The 13,269-nt window shown below is 42.0% G+C and overlaps 1 pseudogene across 1 annotated transcript; it reads left to right on the top strand.

Moving 5' to 3' along the window:
- The first annotated feature begins 8,562 nt into the window (after positions 1-8,562).
- On the top strand, positions 8,563-9,340 carry LOC147617739 (18.1 kDa class I heat shock protein-like; annotated as a pseudogene). The gene is made up of 2 exons (XR_015262210.1): positions 8,563-8,837; positions 8,956-9,340. The product of XR_015262210.1 is annotated as an 18.1 kDa class I heat shock protein-like (transcript).
- Positions 9,341-13,269: the final 3,929 nt, after the last annotated feature.

The raw sequence follows: 13,269 nt of genomic DNA, 5'->3' as shown, positions 1-13,269 counted from the left end.
TTAGGAATTTTCTTTTCAATCTACATTTTGGTGTATCTTGATCATACAAATTCAAAAGTTGTCAGAGAAGGTGGATTTCGAACCTACTCTTCCAGAGCTTTCCTGTCACGTAGGCTGTAATGCCTGTGACCGACGGCAGACCGGATGGCCATATCCGGGGTTCAGTGGGAGAGGACGCCCATCGGAATCATGGGCGGCGAGGCTAGTGTGGACGGCAGGCCACACACTATATAGCCTGGGGGATGAGGGGCAATCCTCATTCTTCCTCTATGGCTGGGTGGTGAGCCAGAGGCCGTCCCCTCTTGTGGTAATGCCCGTAGCGGCGTTACGGGAATGTAACACTGGTATCAGAGCGTGGTTCGATGGGATTGTCAGAGCCCGCGCATGACCGGGGGACCAGAGCCCACTCGATGGTTTTCGACCATTCGTCTCCTTACCCTTATCTCGAATGGAGGGTGTGGAGGGAGGCAGCCATGGAAGAATGCAAGGGAAGAACTCTCTCTCTCTCTCTCTCCCCCCATCACACACAGCAAGCGAATTGGAGCAAGCGAATTGGAGGTAAGTGAATCTCGTTTTTTTTTTCCTTTCTGCGTTGATTTGTTACAAAAGGACGTCGCCATTCTCTCGACTGTGTAGAGGTGGGGGGGGCGCAGACCACACCGTGTGTGGGGGTGGGGGGCGAAACCAGCCCCATTGTCAGCGAAGAGCAGCCCACCAGTGACCACGTTGAGCGGGTGGGGGCGTAGAACCCAGGTAGCGACTGGTGAGGCGTAGAACCCACGGAGCCTGCTGTGTGTGAAGCAAATACACCCACGGCGAGCCTATGGCGACTTGCTGTCTCGTTTGAAGGGGGGGCGAAGAGAAGCCTGGGCCGGCCAGCCCAGTGGGCGGCCAGGCCAACTAGGCGCAGCAGACTCCTTTTGCACCGTCAAGACTGTGGCTCGTCGAGCAGAGAAGGGAACCTTGAATTGGAGGTCTAGAAAGCTCTGCAGGTAGATGCGCAAGCCTGCGCGCCTGGCCTCCGGTTTGCCTTCGCCACCAGTCCAGCCCAAATGGCCAAGCCTTACCCGGCGCTGCAGCCAGGCCAGCCCAGCGGCTAGCTAGGCGGCCAGCTCAGGCGGCCGGCCAGCCGGCCAGGCCAGCCTTAGGCGCCCAGCGGCGGGCGGCCAGCAGAGCGGGCGGCCAGGCGGCCATTAACGACCACCAGCGACAGCAGAAAGAAAAAAGAAAAAAAAAGAAAAAAAGAAAAAAAAGGGGTTTAAAAAAAACCATTTATTTTTTAAATATATTTTTAATTATTCATTTTTATGAATAATGAAAATATAGGCGGCCAGCCCTTGATACCACATATAGGCATGCCCAGCGCACACCTGGCAACGGGCGGCCAGCCAGAATCGTGTGGACACTCCCCACGGGCGAGCGGCCATGCCCGAAGCGGCGAGGGCCGGTCCGGCCTGTTATTTTATTTTATTTTATTTTTTTTAAAAAAAAACACAAAACAACGGCACACCCCACGAAACAAACCCAACACGGCCGTCGCGCCGTGTGGCCGTAGTGTCCGTTTTCCACGAAAGAGACCCACCGCACACGGCCGTAGCGTCGCGTGCTAAGAGAGAGACAAATCCCACGGCTGTAGTGCCAAGTCCTTCGAGAGAAAGCCGTTCTATGGCCGTTGTGCCTAGTGAACACGTCTATGGCCGTAACGCCTCGAAAGTAGCACATGTGGTGATTACACATTTGGTTCAGAAACTAAATTTAAGCTGAGCATAGACTTAGTGTTGACCATCAAAGTCACGTAGTTTGGCTATAGTGTAAATCTAAAACTGCGGTGTGTTTTACTTGGGCTAAGAGGACTAGCAATGGCGTCAGTTGTGCCCAAATTAGACGAAGTGCTTATCACGAGAAATCAAGGTAAGCCTAATTGAGCCGTAGTGCTCATAACCCTTCACAATCTTTTAACAGATGCTAGAAAATTGTGATAAACTTTGGCAAATGAGAACCATGTACAAGCGTAGTCTTGATGTGGTTATGCCTCGTGTCTAAACAAGTTGCTTACTATTTGTAGCAACAAAAGGCCTTGGCCCGTAGAGGCAAGCTGGCCCTTGTTAAAAGTAACAAAATAGTGTCACTACTTGGGCCTAGAGAGTGGTGACTAGTTTGATTTAGTCACGTGATTGCCTGGTAAAAGTAATCCCTATGGTGTGTATTACTTGGGATAAAGGAGCTAGCAGTGCTGCTAGCAGTGCTCAACTGAATGGTTTATCTAGAAGTACTAATATGAAGGATTAGCGTACGCCTAGATAATAATAGCAGATTTAGTATTGATTTGTACAAATCAAAGGTAAATCTGAAGGGGTATAGTCTTGAGATGTAATGCTCAATGCCCTTATAGATGTTGATCGACGAAGAGAACTGTTCTTAAACTTACTAGCATGGTTTTCTCTTCATTTTATTGCCATGCGTCGACATCCCACTGCTCGAGAGTTTGTGGTGATCTTTCGAGGGAGGAAAGAGCCTTTTTATATGTCACATCAATTGGTTTAATGGTAATTTGATGGTATGGGACATCAAATTCTCACGGAATCGATTGTAGTCTTGGTGGAATGGGACACCAAGGCTTGTGCATGTAACTTGACTCTTTGGCAAGTCTGTATGTACACTTGTCTGTAGTGATAAAGTGTGCAAAATAAAATTTGAACTTTGAAAATTACCAAATATAGCCATAAGTGGGGATAAAACCCAGTTACAGAGTTCGGAGAAGCTCTAGGTAGCAAGACCATGATGGTGTACTAGTGCTAATAGAGTGATTTAGTTCCGGAGTGATCTAAATCTAGAGGTTAGCAGTAAGACTAGTTTGGTTGGACAGTTTCATGCATGGGGGACGCCCTATAGCATTTTGCAAGTGTAGTCTTGCCTATGTTCAACATAAGTGTGCGATTGTGAGCACATTTTAGTTGCTACCATATGAATTTGGGAAATATATTACTTTCCTACATAAGCAATTGTAATATTGCATGACAGGCTATTTTGCTTACAAGTTCATGTGCGTGTAAACCCTATAAGTCGTATGACCCCTGGGAAATGAGTGGAGCATTTCTAGGATTTAATAAGGTTTTACATGGCAATAGTGAGTAGTATCTCACTCCAGATGAGCCTGGTTGTTGTTAGTATCGGATTCGACATATGAAGTGTACATAAACTTGGGCGGAGTTAGGATAGAAGGCTAAGCCGTAGAGCTTAGTGGTAAATCCTACTGTATCTGGTGAGTTTTGACTTAACCGGAGTGTTAAGAAGTAAACTCAAAGTCTGGGGCTGAACTGGAGTGTTCGGAGGCAGACATATCTTTTGTTAAATCGGAGAATTTAGCAAAAGATGAGCTTGGGGTGAACCATGGTACCCAGGAAAAAGCTCTTCACACTAAAATGGTGCACAATAATTTTAGGGTGATAAAAATCCATCTCGCAGGAATGTTTTATAACTTTCCATAGATGATAGATGAAGACCATGTACTTTACGGAGTTAAAGTACATAGGTGGTGACTTCGGCGCCACATTTTTTGTAGGAAGTCACCAGTGGTGTGGTTAGGTCAGCCGAGACTCCACAAGACCTATGCACTAGTTTTTAAGTTGACCTCTATGATAAGGACATCCAAAATTTCGTGTTGTAATACCAGAAATTGTACTGCAATGTGCAAAACGGAGGGGTCAATTTGTGTAGTCACTTTTTAGCAGCAAGTGACTTAATCATCTTGTTATAGATGGTTGTATATGGTACTCCCACTCGGGGGAGGTACGCCATGGGTACGGAGTTACTCACAGACTAGTATGGAGCTACTAGTGTGATGATACTGGGTACGTAGTTACTCACTACTAATACATAACTGCTAATAACATTAAGATCCTCGAGTGAAAGATACTCTAGATCAACATTTTAAATTACCGAACCACAATCCATGAGTATCGAGGTACTCATAAATATGTTGACGTTGCTCAAATCGAGGGACCGATTTGTTCGATGGTATGGAATAAGCAAGAAAGTGGAGTAACTTAAAAGTTACACATCACTAGTCCTAGTGAGTTGTCGAGGTCATCCGTAGTTTGATGATCCCCTCTACCTAATAACATTCAATTTTGCAAGCCCTGGCATTTAATCCGTAGTGATTATGAGTTGGGTGTGAGATATGGTTATGAAGTTCTTACAAGAGTACTCGTTTATTTGCTAGTCATTGGTTATAGCTTAGTAGAGATTGCCACCTGTGATGGGTAGGTAGCTTTGCCGCTATGATGAGGAGGCAGCAAATAATGTTCTCATAGTTATACTTCATACCAACACCAAACAGGGATAGGATGAAATTCCTAAGTTCATCATCACGAAGTACTGTGATGTTTGCATTTATATTGAATGTATGATGTAATGAGACATTGGGCTTGTGTAATTACCATCAATTATCTAGCAACCTATGGCTTCGCAGCAAGCTCAGTCATTATCTGTGGATTGATAATGTGGTTATTAGTAGTTTGAAATTTTTTGATAGATGGTACAACCCATCCAAATGATTCATAAGTGTGTAACCGCCTATGAAGGGTAATAATATGCAACAATAAAGCACTTTGTTACAAGTGTGTAACCACTGACCTGTTGCAAAGCAGTTTATCAATACTACCACCATATGTGCATAGACACTATACCACATCTTCGTTGCAAGATGTTTAAAAGTTTCTTGGAAGGACTCAAGAATAAAAATATATTTAACACGGTCTAGATTTGTTCTTGGACCTATGACACTAGCGCGTAGTCCGCTTGAGAGTACAGTTTTTGAGGACAAAAACCTTTCTTGAGGGAAAGGAGGGATATCCTCAAATATCACATAAACTCGAATAGTTGTGTGAGTCCAGACAATACTTAAAGGGATATGTCTGGTAATAGCAACAAAGAGTTGTAAGTGAATGGATGTAATTCCAGACACCCGTAGTGGTGCAAGAATCTTTATCAAACATCTCCACATACTATATGATCTGCCTCCGCAAAAATAGTATGGCATAAGAGATAGGAAGTTTGATTGTTATATTTGAAAGGAAATTTTCAAAAGTTACATTTACTCTGAGTTAGAGTGGAGTTTAACCATCCGTAGATTGATGGTAGTTAGAAACTCAACAAGATTCTAGAGCATATGCTTGTGCAAAGATGTTACTCTAAGAGAGAAAGTATCTCTCAGCTTTGGAACTAATCCTTGTGATGCATGATTAGATTGACTCTAGTTTATTTCTCTTATGGCCGTAGAGCTTTCCAAGGAGAAGTTTTAACAAGTTGGTGAAGCAACATGGTAGCATAGTCTACAAATATCTAGTAACATAGTCTAAGAACTTGCGATACTAGAGTGCTCTCCAGTACATTAGCTTCTGTGCTAATGACATGATGCAAAATCAACACATGAAATTTGCCTTGGGGTTTTGGTTGAAATACCAAATCATGGCTTGTGTGAGCATGATCCTGTCTTTACAGAGGTCTGGCGTGCTGTATGCGTATGCACTTTGTCACAGCCGCGCCCACCTTCCTCGCCGGCACGTAATGCTAGTCGGGAGAGACTTGGCCGTAGGTGCGACGGTAGCGAGGCGAGAGTTAGTCCGGAGAGGCTAGCCGAGTCTTCGGGGTATAGTTTTGATAGTCCAAGTGCGGGTCATCCTGGGATTCAGAAAACCTATGCACTAGTAAAAAGATAGTTTTATAAGCCTAGTTTGTTTAAGGACATCCAGACTTACGTGCTGAAATGCAGTAAGTGCCAGGTCAATAAACATGAACGTCTTAAGTTGGAGGACTACTCCATCCATTGGAGATTCCTCAAGGGAAATGGGAAAGCATTTCCATGGATTTCATTACCGGTTTACCCAAGACGAGTCGAGGGAATGACTCAATGTGGGTAGTAGTGGACAACTAAACTGGCAAAGTTTATTACCACGAAGAAAACTGTAAAAACGCTAGAGTTGGCAAAACTCTTTATTGAACATCTCTACAAGCTATATGGCCTGCCCGCAGATATAGTGTCAGATAGAGATAGAAAGTTCAACAGTCATTTTTGGAGGGAAATCTTCAAAAAGTTGGATACTACTCTGAGTATGAGTACAGTAGATCATCCGGAGTCTGATGGTCAAACAGAAAGGGTTAACCAAATACTCGAGGATATGTTGCGTTCTTATGTCAGTAAGAAGCAATCTATTTGGGAAGAGTACTTGCCCTTATTGGAGTTTGCCTATAACAACTCCAAACACTCAGCGCGACTGGATTTACACCATTCATGTTAATGTATGGATTCCAGCTGAGATCTTCGATGGCTGTAGGCCTAGAAAAGGAGAAGATTCAATCTGTCAAGGATTCCCTTGAAGATATGAATGATATGCTCAAAGCTGCACGCGAGAGCATTCGTAGCGCCAGGATCGCGCTAAAACATTTGCCGATAAAGGACGCAGACAAGTGACCTTTGCAGAAGGTGACTTTGTATTTTTAAAGATTCCTGCGCAGTCAGCAACCATGAAAACGGGAAAGTGTGATAAACTTTCTCCTAGATATTTCGGTCCTTTCAAGGTCCTTAAGAAATTGGGGACGTAGCCTACAAACTTGAGTTACCGGAGAGTTCTCAAGTTCATCCTGTCTTCCATGTTAGTAAACTGAATAAAAAAGTTCACGGGTTAGAGAACGTAGTTTCTCTAGATATTTTGGTGGAATTGATCACTCCACCAAAGATACCACATGAACCAGAAAGGATTCTTGGGTATCGAGACAGACAAACCCGACATAGAGTGTACCAGGAGGTACTTGTTAAATGGATAGATAGGGATGAGGAAGTGGCAACCTGGGAACGCCGTAGTGCAATTTCCAAAAGGTTTCCCTAGTTTGTTTTCGAGGACGAAAACTCTTCTTAAGGGGGGGGTAATGTCACGTAGGCTGTAATGCCTGTGACCGACGGCAGACCGGATGGCCATATCCGGGGTTCAGTGGGAGAGGATGCCCATGCGGAGTCATGGGCGGCCAGGCTAGTGTGGACGGCAGGCCACACACTATATAGCCTGGGGGATGAGGGGCAATCCTCATTCTTCCTCTATGGCTGGGTGGTGAGCCAGAGGCCGTCCCCTCTTGTGGTAATGCCCGTAGCGGCGTTACGGGAATGTAACATTTCCAATGATATGTCACATGAGGGGGTTTTGACAAAATCTTAAAAGGCTTCACGGTGCTACCCATTTTTTGATCTTGCAAAATGGGAATTGGGTTTTCTCAAAACTCCCTAATATGGTCTTTACTTCTTTTCATAAAGAAAAAAATGGTACTATTTATGTACTTGTGAGTACTTTGCTTTTTCCGCATGTCAGGCTAGAGTACCTTTTAGATTTGGCTACGTTGAATGTAATGTTTTATGAAAGAAAATTATTAAAGAAAGATTCTCACATAGGATATTAGTACTCTTGAACGTTTGTACTATTTTGGTCAAATATTATGTACACTGTATCACGCTTTTATCCTGACACGATGGAGCATCGCCATCTTGGGGGAGTGTTGAGATTGTCAAGCTCAACACGAGTTGTCACCCATAATGTACCTAGTAGATTGTTTCACCTTTATACTACTAGCGCATTTGGTAGTTGAGATGATGGGATCTTTGGCATTAATTCTATAGCTGGACTCCACCTACCTAGTCCAATCGAGTTATAGCATACTTATCCTGCGAGCTCACCTATTTAGCATGTTCACATTATGGACCGCTTGTATATAGTACTCTAGTACTTATGTTGGTTTTCACTTATCTTTTATAGAACTCTTTTGAAAACAAGAAGAAGAAGAAGAAGATTTCAGCCTTCCATCCATTGTTGTGTGAGCATGTGTGTGCTTGCAAGAGCTCAAGCTCTCTCTCCTCCTCCAATCTTTTTCATCCCTGATTGCATGTCTTGAAGGAGCTTATTAAAGGCTAAGGCAATTGGCACCTTCCAAAGTTTCATGCCTTTTCCATGGCGTTGTTTTCTCTTGCTTTGATCTTAGCCTCATCTTCTCTAGACTAGAGTGGTTCTCTCTAAGTGGACGTGTGGAGCTATAATAGGGATGGCATGGTTAGCATCTTTGTGGGAGCTATCCTCTTGGATTAGGCATAGACATATCTCAATCCAGCTAACCCTCTTGGTTAGCATCTTTGTGGGAGCTACCCTCTTGGATTAGGCATCGACATATCTCAATCCAGCTAACCCTTAGCAGAGCAAGATCATCTTAGCTGCATCTTCTCTAGACTAGAGTGGTTCTCTCTATGTGGACAAGTGGAGCTATAAGAGGGATGGCATGGTTAGGATCTTTGTGGGAGCTGTCCTCTTGGATTACACAGCAAAGACACATCTCAATCCAGCTGACCCTTTGTAGTAAGATCACCAACAAATATCCCGGATTACGTCCTACAAGTCCCATGTATTACCTAGAAGATTTAGGATATCTTAGCATCCTTCTCATTCTTAACAAAAAGGACAATCCAAGTTGCTCTCAACCAAGCCCATCAAGAGATTGGTCTCTTTCTCCGGTCTCTCTCTCTCTCTCTCTCTCTCTCTCTGCTGCCTTCCTCTGCCCTCACAGCAGTTACCAGTACAGTAGAAGGAAGAAATGGCCCTCTCTTTGTTCGGCCGCAGCAGATCAGGCGAAGATCCCTTCGACTCCCTGCTCTTCGATTCGCTCGCCTTCCCGTCTTTCTCTTCGATTCGCCAGCTTCCCGGAGCACCCCAGCTTCGCCCGGGACGTGGCTGCGGTGGCTAATACGCAGGTGGACTGGAAGGAGACCTCGGATTCCCACATCTTCAAGGCCAACCTGCCTGGTAAGAATATCGCCCCCCCCGCCCCTTTCCCCCTTCCTCCTCCGTCTCTTTTATCGGAATTGACTGCTCGAATATTCGCATGAGCAAAGTCGTGTGCCCCCGTGTGTGTGCTCTGCAGGTCTGGCCAAGGAGGACGTGAAGGTGCAGGTGGAAGACGGGCGCGTGCTGCAGATCAGCGGCGAGCGCAAGAAGGAGGAGACGGCCTCCTCGGACAGGTGGCACCGCGTAGAGCGGGCGCAGGGCAGCTTCCTTCGACGGTTCCGCCTCCCCGACAACGCCAAGGGGGAGGAGGTGAAGGCGGCCATGGAGAACGGCGTGCTCACCGTCACCGTCCCCAAAGTGCCCCCGCCGGAGCCCAAGTCTGCCGTCAGAAGTGTCCAGATCTCCGGCTGAGAGAAATCGTTCAAAGACTCTCTCTCTCTCTCTCTCTCTCTGTGTGGCTATGTATGTGGTCGAGTGATGGTCGTCATGTGTGTTTATATTACAGGGGATGTGTAGTAGAGGGACCGTTCTTGTAAAAGTTTTTTTTAAAAAAAAATAAAGGAATGTATGACAACTTCTCTTTTTAAAGGATTGGAAGCCTTTGTCGATAATGTCTATCTAGCTTAGCTTGTTCAACATCACGGACATGTATGATCATTTGTTTTGCTGATGTTTAAAGCATATATGAATGAGGAGAGAGAGATAGTGAGAGGATGGGTTATATGGATGAAGTGGTACATTAAAGGCTATTATACTTGCCATGCCACAAAATTTTGAGGAGTTGTCGTCGTCGCTATCTCCAAAGTTGTCATAAATATGCAATGGACCTAACTTCCATCAATAATATGATGCTGATCTTGGAAGTAGCGATCTATCTTTGATGTAGACGACGTCAAATTTAAGTAACTCTTCTTATGTCATAGCAAAACCTAGAAGGTGCACTTGGATTGTTCCCAAAGTGAGCGTAGTTGATCTTCTCTTAGTGGGTGTTTTTCCTTGCCAATCCATTCAATGTACACTCCTTAATGACCTCATACCATTGTTTGGTACGAGTCTCAGTAGTCCATCTTCGCTAGAGGTTGTTTTGTTTGGGCTTTTTTTTTTGCATCTTCTTACCTATGTGGTAGTAGATATTTATTATTTCCTGAAAGCTCAAAGTTTCCTTGGGTACCCAATTGTGTAGGCATGGTACACATGGATCTCCTTGGTCTTCATGGTAGTATACACATGATTCTCCTTGTTGTGACTCCTCCCTCTCTTTTTATTTGCACAATGTATCTCTTGGTATAGCAACCACAAAAAATGTAAGCCCAAGGATATACCACCTGCGAGTCAACATGTTTCCCTTTAGTACACATTTGTCTTAGTTTAGTTTTGTATACCACCATACACATTTGTCTTAGTTTAGTTTTGTGTAGCACAATATGATGGCTCTTTTATTTGTCGCGTACTAATTAGTACATTTTAAGTGTACACAAGGCTTGCATATGGATGAGATGGTACTCTATAGGTTATTTTTGTACTTGCCTCTTAGCCGTGCCACGAAAATTTGAGTTATCATCATCTCCAAGTTGTGATAGTTATCCCTTGGATGTAACTCCCATGCGTATAATAATGATTTGGAAGTAGATATCTTTGATGGAGAGGTGGTGTTTTAGTCATTTGTTGAAATAACTCTCAATATTTCATTGTCTATAACACAAGCTGCATCAAAGGTTCTTCCTCTCTATTAACACAAGTATAAGATTTGTTGATCTTCTCTTAACAGGTGCGTTTCTTTGGCAATCTAAGCTTTGTGGTGCATATATTCCTTTGAGCTGATAGTATCATTTAGTATTAGTCGCATTAGGCATTGTTGGTGGCTAAAGATGGTTGTTTGGGATTCCTTGGTATTTTCTTACCTATGTGGTAGCTATTAATTATTTCTTGAGAGGTGTTAGGACATTCTCATCAGTCATTTGTGATGCTTGAACATTGTATCGTTGTGATCAAGGATTATACTAATGATTCGTATACTTAATAACGGATATGAATAGGTATGATGAACATCCTAAGGTTTAACACTCCATTTTACCTAAACCCCATTCGACTACCCTTTAAAGGAAGCTTGTATATAAACCAATTGTATGCACCATTCGACTGCCCTTTAAAGGAAGCTAGTGTATAAACCAATTGTATGCACCAAAAGAAACCCCTTCACTTATTATGCAAAAGCTGTAGGTGACCATCTTGTCATAAGACTCCTCAAAGGCGAGGGCTGCTCTATCCATGAAAGAATAAAAGAAGATAAGGGCTACTCTATCAATAAAATAATAAAAGAAGAACTTTAGCATGTTGTGGTGGGTATCTAGCATGGGGAGGAAAATCTAGTTGTTTACTGTATAAAAGTGAAGCAAAAGAAAAAAAAAAGCCATTCCCTTTAGCATTTCATCATCCTACAAAGAAAAAGTGAGTTTGATTAACGTTTCTATCTCATGCAAGTCAAAGTTGCATATCTTCTTATTTTTATACAAATACTATAAGATAAATGAAGCAAAATGGCATAAATTAGGATTTGAATTCATTAGAAAGATGGTTCTCTCGACAAAGATGGTCATGTTGAAGTGTGGATCTAGTTTCCTCCTTTCATTCAACCTTTCCCTTTGAGCTTCTAAATGTGGGATGCCAACAGTTGGAGTGACAACACATTTCATCTTTATCAATTCCAAGGTGATTCTAAAAACTTTAAGAACTTGGAAATGGGGAAAAAAATTTTACAACCTTGTAAAAACACTCCTTTCACAAACAAGTGAATTGTTATGTGTTTTCTCGTATTGGCATAAAAGTTGACGAAAGATAGAGGCCAATCTCTAGCCTTCACTTTTCGCCTTTGTTCAAGTGATAATGGAAATTGAAGGAGGGGTATAGATAATTGAAGGATGTATTTCCAAACTATGTGTTAGGATAGCCCGCAAGCTATGATATTAATTGGATTACTAGTCCACACCATTGTGATCCCATTATAGGAAAATGAAATTTTTTATTTTAGGTTTGTTATGGTGGAGAATTGATCATGAATGAATGTTGGCTAGCTTCTTGGATGCTTCCTGTAAGGTTCCTCCCTCGAGCTTTAAAGATATAAAGGTGTAAGTACCTTCCCTTTAGTTTCTGTAATCATCCCCCAATTCAGAGTACAAGAAAAGATTGTTTTCCCTTGTTTTGGGCTAGAGAGAGAAAATGTTATAGAGAGAGATAATACAAATTTGAGATATTTTTGGATACAAAATTTTTCCTAAAATCTAAGATGAATTCCCCTGAAACAGAAGTTCAAAAAATACTTTTCTAATATGTATTAGAAAGTAACTGAATATATGTATTGGAGATCTTAGCCTAAGGGTCCACATTTTCAGAAACTTTTATTAAGGTCCAAATAAGGTTCTAAAGGACCAATAGGATTAATCCAAGGGTTGGGATAACAAAAATACAAAGAATAAAATAAAATACCCCAAAAATGAGTAAATGCTCACATAAGATGAAGAGTTGACCAAGTACTGGTTTATTACTTAAAAATTAAGGTTTATTAGTAAAATAAATCAATTTTTGACACCTGAGTAAGGAAGGAAAGGGCTCATGAAGGAGGCGCCTTTTTTTCATCATTGCCTTGCATTTTTAATTCAAAAAATGAGATCTTTATATCTCTCCTCCCTCCGTAAACTGGATCAAAAAGTGAGCCAAACTGGTCCACAAATTATCTAAAAAAGGTCAAACTGAAGCCTTCCTCACCTATAAATAGACCCTCATTCCTTTGTATTTTCATCTTTGCGTATTACATGCCAGTATTATCATTATTTTAGTGTAATTCTATTATCCCTCTATTTTGCCTCTACTTTTGGAAGCTTTGGAGTTTCACAATTCTCCATCCTCTCTTGGAGATTACCCTCCCCAACTTGGTGGCCAAAGCTTTCTTTGTGGGCTTCACTTCTTTCTTTAAAGAATCAAGCCAAAATCAAAGGTAAGCCTTAATCCAATGGTTTTTCTATCTTCTTAATGGTTATCTCCTTCCCAACCCCTCTAATGCTTGGGAGGCTTTCAATTAAATGGTTTTTTCTTGAAATCAAGCTTTCTAATGATTCATAATGTTTAAATGGTTTATTTCTAATCTTTATGCTTAATTAGTATTTTTATATTTAAATCTCTCTTTTTGGAAAGATTAATCATCTTTATGGTTAGATCCTTGTTAGAAGGATGGTTCTTAATGATAAACCCATTATCTTAAACAAAACTCTAGGCTTGACAAGCTAGAGAAAAAGATTAGATATTTTTATGATTTTAATATAGTTAAAAATGATGATTAATTTTTGTAAGCTTGTTTATGATTAATAAAATCATAATAATTTATTTTAGGTTGAAGATGATTATGCTAAATTTTTTGGAAATGAAGAATGGATATTTAAGAATAATCAAAAGATGT

This window comes from Cibotium barometz, chromosome 36 (assembly GCF_041138505.1).
Source record: "Cibotium barometz isolate CiBa-2024 chromosome 36, ASM4113850v1, whole genome shotgun sequence".
NCBI classification, from domain to species: Eukaryota; Viridiplantae; Streptophyta; class Polypodiopsida; order Cyatheales; family Cibotiaceae; genus Cibotium; species Cibotium barometz.
This window is presented reverse-complemented; position numbering and strand designations above follow the sequence as displayed.